At 42.3% G+C, this 13,410-nt stretch overlaps 1 protein-coding gene across 2 annotated transcripts in view; it reads right to left on the reverse strand.

Moving 5' to 3' along the window:
• Window positions 1-13,410, reverse strand: part of LOC132382448 (endophilin-A3-like) — a 156,294-nt gene that overhangs the window by 27,240 nt on the left and 115,644 nt on the right. The gene's annotated exons all lie outside the window — the stretch shown is intronic.

Genomic DNA, 13,410 nt, shown 5'->3' on the forward strand with positions numbered 1-13,410 from the left:
TGAGAAAGTCTGCAGATGCTGGAAATCCAAAAATGTTGGAGGAAATGCCCTTCTTCAGGACTGACGAAGGGTCTCAGCCCAAAATATTGACTGTTTATTCATTACTGTAGATGCTGTCTGACCTGCTGAGTTCCTCTAGTATTTTGTGTGCATCAATATGTGGAGCCTATTGTGACTATTTCTTGTGTTTTCCTTCCGCATCCTGAAGCTGTGAGTGTTTATAGAATTATTGGCTGCTATAAGATGTACTTTGTGTGTAGTGGTGGAAGCTGAGGGGAATTAAAGAGGATGTGAAGAGAACCATAAGTGAAATTATTGGAGGATTAGTCATTGCATATCAGTTGTGTTAAAGGACCTATTCCCTGTTGTTTTACTCTATTGCTCAATCTCATTCAAGTTCACATATCCCTCACTGACAGCCAGAAAGGACATTTGCTTCTCAAACACATCAAGTGGAAATGGTTTGTGCCAAGAAATTATCCCTTGCCAGCGGTTTGCTATTCTGTGTATCCTCTGAACATTCTCCAACATATGCTGTAATCCCAGGGGAATCCTTACAAACGTACCCACATTGCGGGGACAAGTGGTAGTGCTTTAGGTCAGGACCAAGTTGTTCAGCACCTGGTAATCCACTCCCTGGCGACACCAGGGAGCAGGGAACACCTCTGGAAGCATTGGAAAAGTTCACTGAAATCAATCTTGACCAACTTCAAATGTTCAATGATTCCTTTGAATTGGACTGGAAGGGGTCCTTACAGCTGCTGAACATATGTTCAGCTGCACGAGATTAAGAGAAAATGTTAGCTGAAGAGGGAAACAATGCAGTGGTGCTGCAATGAAATCAGTCCTGCGTCGTGATTAACATTACGATCTCTCTACTCTGTATACTTTTGGCAAACATTAGCATTCTATACGTTCACACCCTTTATCAACATACTGGCCAATGTGAACCTTGCCATTAATGCACATAGTTGTCATCTGCTTGGAACTACATGGAATGCCTAATATAAGCAGTGGATCATGGTACGTTAGGTCTCACTGATCAAGTAACCTGGGTTCAATCCTAACCTCTGCTGCTGGTTGCATGAATTCAGGAGGAAATGACAGATAAGTTAACTCATCATCAATCTTCAAGATTCAGGAACTTAATGGGCAAGCTTACAACAATACAAAAGATTCTATAGCAACCATAAGGGGCATCATACTGCAAAAGCTAACGGGACTAAGGCAAGTCCCGATGGTCTGCACCCTGGAAGTGGTTGCAAGGCCACTGGACTACTGGTCGAAGGTTTTCACAATTCATTTAATTATGGGAAGGTGCCAACAGACTTGAAAACAGCAAATGTGATTGTTACTCAAAGAGGAAGGAAGCAGGTAAAGAATTGGTCTGTTACCTCGACATATGGCAGGAGTAGAGAAAGTGTCCAACACTTGAGCTGTTATTAGGGAATGTGACAGGCAGGTAACGTTTTGCACCTAGGAATCATAATGCCGTTAGTTTCAAAGTAAATATGGAAAAGGATCGGTCTAGTCCTCAGCTTGAGATTCTAAATCAGAGGAAGGCCAGTTTTGATGGTATCTGAAAGGATCTGGCGAGCATGGATTGTGACAGGCTGTTTTCCAGCAAAGCTGTACTTGGTAAGATGGAGACCTTCAGAAGCTTGTACGTGCCTGTTGGAATAAAAGGTAAACCTTGGCTTTCAAGAGACCCTGGTTAGGAAAAAAAAAGCATAGCAAGTCTAGGCAGGCAGGATCAAATAAGGTACTTATGGAGTATAAGAAAGGCAAGAGAACACCAAAGAAAGAACTCAAGAGGGTGATTAGTGGACTGAAGATGGTGCCAGCAAATTACATGACCAAAGGTAATGTCCTTCAGATAGTTCACAAAATTACTTCTTCTTTCAAATACGATTCTGGTACTAAGCTGTTATGTGCGATTGGAACATATGATTTTCATTTTGATGGAGTATTTTCAGGCCAATTGAGTGATCTGGCGCTTTGCTGCTTCCGAGGGAGTTCGCTGAGGTCTCGAGTGGGGCCTGGGGGCCAAGAAGCCTGGAGACAGGTTGTTAGCCCACGATTGACTCCATTTCTCACTGATTAAAATGTTGAGCAAGACTGAAGTCAATGACGATCAGAGTGGAAGGAGAGAAGGTGTTCAGCGCTGGTCTACCTGCGTTTGACCAGTCCCTCTCTCGCTCTTATTCACTTCTGCCAGAGGAAGGTGCCTGGCCTTGACCAGTCTCCCTCTGCCCCCGCAGGTACCTGTGTTTGACCGGTCTCTCTCTCCCTCTTGCTCAATGCTGCTGGAGGATAATGCTGGTGTTTTGGGTCCAGGGCAAGGTTTAATCGACGTAGTTTGTGGACTGGATTCTGAAGTTCATGTTATTTGTGTTTCCAGTCTCCTTTTTTTTTAAATGCTATTTTGTGTGCTTTTGGTTGGGACAGACCGGCTCTGTGGCCTGCAGTCAACAAATGACACAGCGCAAAACTGAATTGAGCTAAACTAAGCTGAACTGTACTATTGCAATGACTCTGTGGTTTGATATTTTTGCTGTTTGTGTGACTTTTTTTTTGCACATTGGGGGTTTGATGTTTTCGTTGAATGGGTTCCATTGTATTTCTTTGTTTGGTCACTGTCTGTGGGAAGATGAATCTCAGGGTTCTAAACTGCATACAATAAATGTACTTTGAATTTTAAAAGAAAGCATGACATTGCCCTAGCAGACAAGGTGAAAGAGAATCCCAAGGGATTCTGCAGAGATGTTAAGAGCAAAAGAATTCCAAGGAATAAAATTAGTCCTCTGGTAGATCAGAATGGTAATGTATATGTGGAGCTATCAGAGATGGGGGAGATCTTAAATGGATTTTGTTGCATCTGTTTTCACATGGGAGACAGAGACTAAGTCTATAGAAGTGAGGCAATGAGTTCAGGAACCCTATACAGATTACAGAGGAGGTGGTGTTTGCTGTCTTGAGGCAAATTAGGGTGCGAAAATCCTCAGGGCCTTACAAAACGTTCCCTCTGACCCCCATGGGAGGCAAGTGCAGAAATTGCAGCGGCCCTAACAGAGACATTTAAATCATCCTTAGTGACAGGTGACATATCAGAGGAATGGAAGTAGCTAATGTTGGTTCGCTTTTTAAGAAAGGCTCTAAAAATAAACCAGGAAATTATAGGTTAGTGAGCCTGACATCAGTAGTGGGAAAGTTATTGGAAAGTATTCTAAGATATATGAGTATTTGGATAGACAGGGATTGATTAGGGATAGTCAGCATGGCTTTGTGTGTAGTGGGTGCGTCTAATCAATCTTATAGAGTTTTGAAGAATTTATCAGGAAAGTTGTGGACAAAGCAGTGGATCATGTCTACATGGATGTTAGCAACGTCCTGCCTGGAAAGTTGGTCAGGAAAGTTTAATCACTTGGCATACAAGATGAGGTAGTAAATTGGACTAGACATTGGCGTTGTGGGAGAAGCCAGAGAGTGGTAGTAAATGGTTGCCTCCCTGTCTGGAGGCCTGTGACTAGTGAAGTGCTGCAGGGATCAGTGCTGGGTCCATTGTTGTTTGTCATCTATATCAATGAGCTGGATGATAATGTGGTTCCCTGGACCAGTAAATTTGCATCTGACAGATTGGGGAGTACTGGAGATCATGCAGGACTTGCAGCAGGATCTGACCAGCAGGAAAAATGGCAGATGGAATTTAATGCAGACAAGTGTGACCTGTTGCACTTCAGCAGGGCCAGCCAGTGTAGGTCTTACACAGTGAACAGTGGGGCACTGAGGAATGCAGTAGGACAAAGGCTACTGGGAATACAGATCTAAAATTCATTGAAAGTGGCAGCATAGGTAGATAGGATTGTAATGAAAGCTGTTGGCACATCGGCCTTCATTAATCAATGTATTGAGTACAGGAGATGGGATGTTATGTTGAAGTTGTATAAGCTGTTAGTGAGGCCTAATTTGGAGTATTGTGTGCAGATTTGGTCACCGACCTACAGGAAAGATGTAAACAAGGTTGAAAGAGTACAGAGAAAACTTAAGAGAATGTTGTTGGGACTGGAACACCCGAGTTGTGGATATGGATAGTTATGGTCAGGGTGTAGGTGGATGGGGCAGGGAAGTTTAAATATTTCAGCATGGACTAGATGGGCCGATAGGCCTGTTTCTATTTCTATGACTAATTACGCTGTTCAGCCCATTCAGTCTGTTCCATCATTCCATCCTGGCTGATTTGCTATCCCTCTCAAAGCCATTCTCCTCCCTTCTCCCTGTAAACTTTGATGCTCCCAGTTATCAAGACCATATCAACCACCGCCTTAAATATACCAAATGACTTGGCCTCCACAGCTGTCTGCAGCAAAGAATTCCATAGATTCAGCATCCTCTGGCTAAAGAGATTCCTCCTCAGCTCTGTTCTAAAGATACATCCTTGTATTTTGAGGCTATGCCCTTTGGTTACAAGATTTCCTTCCAACTATAGGAAACATTCTCTCAAATGTTTAAGTGTGGTCTGACCAGTGCCTTATAAAAGCCTTACATCCTTGCTTTTATATCCTAGTCCACTCAAAATGAATGCTAACATTGAACTTACATTCCTTATTATTAACTCAGCGTGCAAGTTAACCTGTAAGGAATCCTACACGAGGGCTCCCAAATTCCTTTGCACCTCTGATTTCTGAATTCGCACTCCAATTAGAAATATTTTATTCCTTCTAGCAGAGCGTATGACCATAAACTTCCGTATACTGTATTCCATCTGCACATCTACTATTGGCAAGACGCTGGAGTCTATGATTAATGATGAATTAGCTTGTCATTTAGTAAAGCTTAAATAATCAAGTCAAGATGTTTTTATGAAAGGTGCATCTAGACTGACAAATGTGCTAGATATTTTCATGGTTGTAACAAGCAATGTCATTGAAGGATGCTGTAGATGTGGTGTATTTGGATTTTCAGAAAGTATTTGACAGGGTGTCAGGAAAAAGGCCAGTGTAATGCTTGTAGAATTGGGTAGGTTTGTTTGCATGAATTGGAAGAGTGGTTATTGAGAACATCAGAATAAACAGGCCATTTTTGGGCTGAAAGAATGTAACTAGTGGCATATCCCAAGCCTCAATTTTTGGCCCCTAGTTATTTAAAATTTACATTAATGACCTAGAAGGTTGTCTGTCGATGACAGACAAAAAAAATAGGGACATCTATGAGGATATTTGAACTGCACAGGATACAGCTATATTGAGTGAATGGGTGAAAACTTGTCATATTGAGTTTAATATTGTAAAATGTGAGGTCTCGTAATCCAATAAAAGGAATCTGATGGCAGACTATTAACTAAGTGGAGAAAAATTGCTGATAAACTTCAAATGAATCTATGTGTTCTCGTGCACAAAATGCAATATGTCACACTCAAGTGAATAAGTGACAATCTTATTGCAAACGGGTTGGAATTCTGAAATAGGACACTATCGTTATTGAGGCTCTCTGTGGGTTGGGATTGACAATGACTATTCTGCAATAGCTTTCTACGTGGTACTCAAGTCAGAGCAGTACCATATGGAGAGCAAACTGTTGCCCATGCAGCAGGTCCCTTCTCCATACAGCTGACGAGCCTAGAGAAACGCAGAGACTGATACGGTTTGGCGGCGTTGCAGGAGTTGCCAGTCAGTGTTGTGGTGTTCAAGGGGAAAGCAGAATAATCTTTGAAAGGTCAGGAATTTGAGTGCAATGGAGAATTAGCAAAAAACAGGAAATGGGGCCTTGGGCAGTCAGCTATGATCATATTGAATGGCAAGGCAGGCTTGAGGGACTGAGTGGCTTGAAGGTTGTCAAAGTGGCTCCTTTGTCCATACGCTTGCTCCGTGACAGCACATCCTTCCACTGGATACTATGGTTTCCTCCCAAACCTAGAGACATGTTGCTTAGTAGGTCAATGAACTACAACAAATTAGCCCTGCTGTTGTCTGGTGATAGGAAAATCTTGGTTTTGAGAGAGGGAGAAATGGAGGGGGGGAATGGAGAGAGGAGGAAATCAAGGGGGCTCAATCGGAGGGGATGCAAGGAAAAAGATTACAGTGAGATAAGTGGAGAATGGAAGAGTTGGGACAGGATCCCTTGTAAGGGAAATATGAATATAAACAGCCAATAATACATCTCATGACGTGATCAACCATACCAATCCCAAAAAATTCCTCCGGGACTTCCTCAGGGCTGTGTCCTAACCCAAACATCTCCAACTGCTTCATCAGATATTTTCATACTAAGCAATCTATGGCAGAAATAGCAGCTGCTAGGAGTCTTCCATGAGGTTCTGGGTAAAGGCAGAATATTATTGGGGTTCAAATACATTTTTTTTAAAACTCCCAACAAAAATCAGTACCATGGGGAAATATAACATTAGACTGGCAATGAGATTCCTGGACTAAGGCCAGTGAAGCCATCTTGGGAATAGATCTACAGAAGCCAAATTCTTTGAATACCACCACAAAATGACCAAAACTGAATTTGTGCAATGTTCGCATTAGGCCATATTATGCTTAACTTTGATTTTGACACATTTGATATTTAAAGTCAAATGCAGCAAAAATGAATTCCTCTTTGAGTCACTAACAAAGATTATAGGGGAATACATGATAAAAGATAAAATCTGATTATACTGTAAGCACTTAAATGAGTCAAAAATATCAGAGTAAAAAAATGAATTTATATGCAATGTGCAATATTATACCTGAAAGGAAATGATCATATCACTAATCTCAAACTGTATTGTTTAGATATTGAAAATCTGAAATAAAGCCAGAAGACACTGGAGGGAAACTCAATAGATATTGCAGGATCTGTCGAGATTAAACACAGAACTAATGTTTACGTAGAGATAGACCAGGAAATTAAAGACCAGCGAGTCTTACTTCAGTGGCTGGTAAGTTGATGGAGAAGATCCTGAGAGGCAGGATTTATGAACATTTGGAGAGGCGTAATATGATTAGGAATAGTCAGCATGGCTTTGTCAAGGGCAGGTCGTGCCTTACAAGTCTGATAGAAGTTTTTTGAGGGTGTGACGAAACATATTGATGAAGGAAGAGCAGTAGATGTAGTGTATATGGATTTCAGAAAGGCATTTGATAAGGTACCCTGTGCAAGGTTCATTGAGAAAGTAAGGAGGCATGGGATCCAAGGGGACATTGCTTTGTAGATCCAGAACTGGCTTGCCCACAGAGGACAAAGAGTGGTTGCAGATGGGTCATATTCTACATGGAGGTCAGTGACCAGTGTTGTGCCTCAGGGATCTGTTCTGGGACCCTTACTCTTCGTGATTGTTATAAATAACCTGGATGAGGAAGTGGAGGGATGAGTTAGTAAGTTTGGTGATGACACAATGGCTGGAGGTGTTGTGGACGTTGTGGAGGGCTGTCAGAGGTTACAGCGGGACATTGATAGGATGCAAAACTGGGCTGAGAAGTGGCAGATGGAGTTCAACTCAGATGAGTGCAAAGTGTTCATTTTGCTAGGTCAAATATGATGGCAGAATATTGTATTAATGGGCAGTTTGGAGGATAAGAGGGATCTTGGGGTCCAAGTCCATAGGACACTCAAAGCAGCTGTGCAGGTTGACCCTGTGGTTAAGAAGGCATATGGTGTATTGGCCTTCATCAATTGTGGAATTGAATTTAGGAGCCGAGAGGTAATGTTGCAGCTATATAGGACCTTGGTCAGACCCCACTTGGAGTACTGTGTTCAGTTCTGGTCGCCTCACTACAGGAAGGATGTGGAAGCCATAGAAAGGGTGCAGAGGAGATTTACAAGGATGTTGCCTGGATTGGGGAGCATGCTTTATGAAAACAGGTTGAGTAAACTCAGTCTTTTCTCCTTGGAGCGAAGAAGAATGAGAGGTGACCCGATAGAGGTGTACAAGATGATGAGAGGCATTGATTGTGATAGTCAGAGGTTTTTTCCCCAGGGTTGAAATAGTTGCCACAAGAGGACACAGGTTTAAGGTGCTGGGGAGTAGGTACAGAGGAGGTGTCAGGGGTAAGTTTTTTTTTACTCAGAGAGCGGTGAGTGCGTGGAATGAGCTGCCGCCAACGGTGATGGAGGCAGATATGATAGGGTCTTTTAAGAGACTTTTGGATAGGTACATGGAGCTTAGAAAAATAGAGGGTTATGTGGAAGTCTAGTAATTTCTCAGGTAGGGGCATGCTCGGCACAACTTTGTGGGCCAAAGGGCCTGTTTTGTGCTGTGGGTTTTCTATGTTTCCATCAGTGGCTTTACTGGAGAAGTGAGAAAACGACTGACTTAATGTTGCATTATGGAAGAAGGGCAAGAACAAAGATTATATCTATGGTAAGGTGGACACTAAGTTTGTCCATGTAACACTGTTAATTTTAGTGCCAACAAAAGGAATCAACAACTGATTTGAATGGAACAATGTTCATTTTAATTTCTCCACACTCATGACTTTGGTGGTGCTGCATCAGCAGACTTTCTGGACTATTAGCAAACATTAGCATTCAATAATCTTCTAATTCAATCTTTTTGGAAGATGTTACACAGCAGGATAATGAATTTTCCATTGAAACTGACAATTATCAAGGGGGCACAGGAATCAGAACCAGTTGAGTTTCAAAAGAGATGGAAACTGGGGCCCCAGTGAGCCAGATTCTGAACCAATGAGATTTCTGAATTGTCAGGTAATCAGGAGTTTCACTGTATACACTGAGAGAAGGATAGGGAACTTGGAACAAAGAGGTCGGAGTGGGTTGACCCAGTGGCAGAAGATCATTGTTCAGTGACAGAGTGGTTCCGAGTTGCCTGTCCATTTAACTCTATATCCCACTCTCTCTCTGAGATACTTCAGTTTCCTAAACCGACGAAGCTCAAAGCAAGGCTTCAGAACAGCACTGTCTTTCTTTCACTTGAGCACTTTACAGCCCTTGGGACTCAATACTGAATCTGGCCATTTCAGACAACCAGTCATCCATCTGTGTTGTAATCAGCCAGTTTAATGTAAGACCTTCCACATTAAATAGCTTTTCCCTCCTCGTAGCTGTTATCTGATCTGCTAAGTATCTCTAGAATTCTCTTTTATTTCCATTTTCTAGCAGCTTCTGTGTTCCTCACTTCATAGTGTTATGAATGTACCAGAGCTCTGAGGGGTGCAGGGGAGCCCCCTCCTTTGTGAGAATCGCAAGAGCATTATTGGGTAGGGTCAGAGGACCCAGGAAAGAAAGAACAGGAGAGGGAGAGGGAGAGAGAGAGAGACCTGGCCATTGTCTCCTGGAGACAACGTTTGTGGATTGGGGACTATGCTACGTGCAAGCCCTCGGGCAAAGTGGGCTGGTTGAGAGAGAGATTGCATCACCCCAACCTGATTGACATCTACAACCCGGCGAGTTAAGTTAAAAGGGTGGGCTGTAGGGACAGCCCAGACGCACCAGAAGAAACTCTATCGATCCCATAATAGCGGGAAGCCATTTGAAGGAAGCCACGTGCGTTCGGTTCCCTTGCCTGGGGGCTGGTGGCTGGTACCACGGAAAACGACTTGGAACTAACAACGGGGAACCAACTCCCCTGACTCAACGGATTGGCCTCATAAAGACCCGGGCAAGTTTCAAACCGTCTCTCTCTTAAAACCCAAGGAGCTGCAGCATAAAAGGACAGTGACTTTTAACTTTCCATCGGACAATACAATATCCCCTAGACAAACGATAGAGCTATTGCTTAATTGATGATTATTATTATACCCGCGTTTTTAGATTGAGTATTGACGGCACATTTTATCAGAATGTCTGTATTAATCTTATTTTGTGCCCCTTTATAAATAAAGACTTTTAAAAATAGTACCATCAGACTTCAACGGACCTCTCTATCTTTGCTGGTAAGTGACCCAGTTACGGGGTTCGTAACAATAGTTCTACCCAACTTCTGTTGTTTTGCTTTTTCTCTAATTGGCTTCTTTCATCCCTCTGGAGCAATTTTGTCACTGACAACCTTGATCTCCATCCAATTTCAGTCTAACAGCTTCATAAGTGCCCCTAATATATCTGCCTCTACCAAAAGACCAAAATACAAAGGAGCAGAATTAGTCCATCTGGCTCATTGATACTGCTCTGCCATTCCGTCATTGCTGATTTATTATCCCTCTCAATCCTATTTGCCTGCATTCTCCCTGTGCCTTCTACCACCACTTCCGCAGGGTGTTCCAGACATCCAGCATTCTCTGTATAATAAATTTACCTCCGACATCCCCTCCTGTATTTGTCTCCGATCACCTTAAAATTAGGTCTACTGGTATTAGCCATTTCTGCCCTGGGAAAAAGTTTCTGGTTATCCACTCAATCTATGCCCCTTACTAACTTGTACACTTCTATTAAATCACCTCTTACCCTCCTTTGCTACAAAGAGAAAAGACCTAGATCGCTAAACCTATCCGCATAAGACATGCTGTCTAATCCAAGCAGCATCCCGATAAATCTCCTCTGCACCCTCTCTAAAACTTCCACATCCTTCCTATAATGAGGCAACCAGAAATGAACATAATATTCCAAGCATGGTCTAACCAGGGCTGTATAGAGGTGCAAAAGTATCTCCCAGTTCTTGAACTCAATCCCTCCACTCCCCCACCCCCAACTGATGAAAGTCAAAACACCTTCTTAACCACTCAAACATGGATCTCAAGATCCCTCTGTTCATCCACGCTGCTAAGAATTATGCCATTAACCCTGTATTTTACCTTTAAATTCCATCTTCCAAAGTGAATCACTTTACATTTCTCTGGATTGAACTCCATTTGCTCCTTTTCAGCCCAGCTCTGCATCTTGTCAATATCCCATTGTAACCTGCAACTCTACATTAATCAAAACTCCACAAACTCCAAATGAAATTTAGCTGCTGTCATGCCTTGTTTGTAAATGCATCAGTATGTTAGGCCAAGGAAGGTGAGAACTGAGGGTATGATTGTGTTGAACACTGAGCTGTGATCAAGAAACAGCAGCCTGTTGCTATTGTTGTTGGTATAGGGAGAGTAGAGTAGTGGACAAAGCATGTATCCTTGAGGTGCACTTATGTTGATTCTCAGAAAGGAGATGCTATTTCTGATCCCCACGTACTGTGGTCTCCTGACAAAAAAGTTAAGGATCCAGTTGTAGAGAGAGGTACAGAGACCCAGGTTTTGGAGCACGTTGATTAGAACTGAGGCTATGATTGCGTTGAACACTAAACTGTAATCAATAAACATCAGTTGAGATGTATGCATTACTATTGTCTGGATGAGTCAAGGGTGAGTGGAGAGTTGGTAAGATTACATCAGCTTTTGACCTATTGCGGCGATAGGCAAATTGCAGTGGTTCCAGGTCCTTGCTGAGACAGGAGTTAACTCTAGCTATAACCAAACTCTCAAAGCACTTCGTAACAGTCGATGTGAGTGCAACTGGGTGATAGTCATTGTGGCAGTTCACCCTGTTTTTCTTGGAACCTCTGACTGCACCAATGAGAGACTGGAGACGTCCTTGGACATTCCCAACAATTAGCTGGCACAGGTTCTCAGTGCCCTACCAGGTACACCATCAGGAGCAGATGCCTTGTGAAGATTCACTCTTCTGACGCCAGCCTCCGAAACAAAGATTACAGGGTCATCAGATTCACACGGGTACAGTTTTATTCTCCCTTACAGAGCGTGCATAAAAGGTGTTGAGCTCATGGTGGGAGCAAAGCATCACAGCCATTCATGATGTTTGGTTTCACTTTTTCGACTCCCTGCCAGAGATGACGTTCATCCAGTTCTGTCTCCTACTTCAATCCGAATTGGTTTTTTATTTTTAAAATAACCTTCCGCAGGTTGTACCTGGACTTCTTGTATAGTTCTGGATCATTGGTCTTGAATGCCACAAATCCAGCCCTCAGCAGACTATGAATCTCCTGGTTCATCCATGGCTTTTTGATCGATTATGTGCTATATGTTCCCAGAGGCACATACTCATCGGCCATGCATTTGTCTGCCAAATCATCCTATTCTTACTCTCATTGACATGTCCCACAGGCAGCAACCCAGAGAGCACCATCTTTAAAGTCCTTCTTTTCAGTTTCTTGCCTAGCCCTGTATATTCTCTCTTCAGAATCACACCCCTTTTCCTAACTATGTCATTGCCACCAACATGTACCACATCTTCTGACTGATCATCCTCCCCGTTTAGAATGCTGTTGACCTGATCTGAGACATTACTGACCCTGGCACCTGGAAGGTAAATACCATTCATGTCTCTTTTCCAAATCTAGATATTCTGTGAGATTACATTTGTGAAATTTAAGGGAGTTATTAATACTGTCAATTATTTCATTACCTTTGATTTATTGATAAAATTAACATATTATTTATCTGATTCACTGTGGTGAGGAATCTATCCTGTAACCAAGTTCATGACTCATTAACGTAAACACAAAACCCAGAAAATTAATCTTGGGAGTATTGAAAGTGAATATAATCAATAGCTGCTTTCTGTCTTTTTCTTAGCCATTTTCAAAAACTAAATTGCTTTCAATTTTGTTCAATGCAATGGATATTTTCTAATCTGGTTGGAAACATGGACTATTCAATATATATCTCGTTACCTGGGAGATTTCTGGACACAAGAATATACGGTGCCTTGTAGAAGTCAATTCTTGTTCACATAAATAGTATTACAACTGGGGATTTTGATCAACTTAACTGAGATATTTTATTGGTGAATCACATGCTCCTTTTTTTCCAGGGTACAGCCCAAAAATCAGGGAAAATTGGAAAGCATGAAAACTAAAAATTTGAAAACTGAAATGTCAGCAGTTCAAAAGTATTCATCCCCTTTAGATTAGTACTTAGTTGAACCACCTCTCACAGCTATTACAGACAGTACTCATTTTGAATAAATTTTTATTAACTTTGCATAACATGATGGAAGAAGATTTGCCCATTCCTCCTTGCAAAATTGCTCAAGCTGTGCCAGGTTAGTTGGGGAATGGTGGTGGACAGCAATCTTGAGGTCTTGCCAGAGATGTTTGATTGGGTTATGGTCAGAACACTGAATGGGCCACTCAAGGACATCAATTTTCTTCAGTTGAAGCCACTCCAGTGTTATACTGGTAGTCTGCGTTGCGTCACTTTCCAGCTGAAAGATGAACTTCCTCTCCAGTTTAAGCTCTCTGGAAGAGACAGAGGTTTTTAAAATCCAGAATCCCTCTGGATTTAGCAGTATTCATCGTCCCGTCAATTCTGGCCAGATTTACAGTCCCTGCTGCTGAAATGTATCCTCATAGCATGATGCTACCTCCACCAAACTTTACGGTATGAATGGTGTTATCTGGCTGCTGCACAGTATTAGATTAACACCACATGTACTGCTTGGTGTTAAGTCCAGAAAGTTCCACTTTAGTCTCAA

The sequence above is a fragment of the Hypanus sabinus genome, chromosome 28 (assembly GCF_030144855.1).
Source record: "Hypanus sabinus isolate sHypSab1 chromosome 28, sHypSab1.hap1, whole genome shotgun sequence".
Classification (NCBI taxonomy): Eukaryota; Metazoa; Chordata; class Chondrichthyes; order Myliobatiformes; family Dasyatidae; genus Hypanus; species Hypanus sabinus.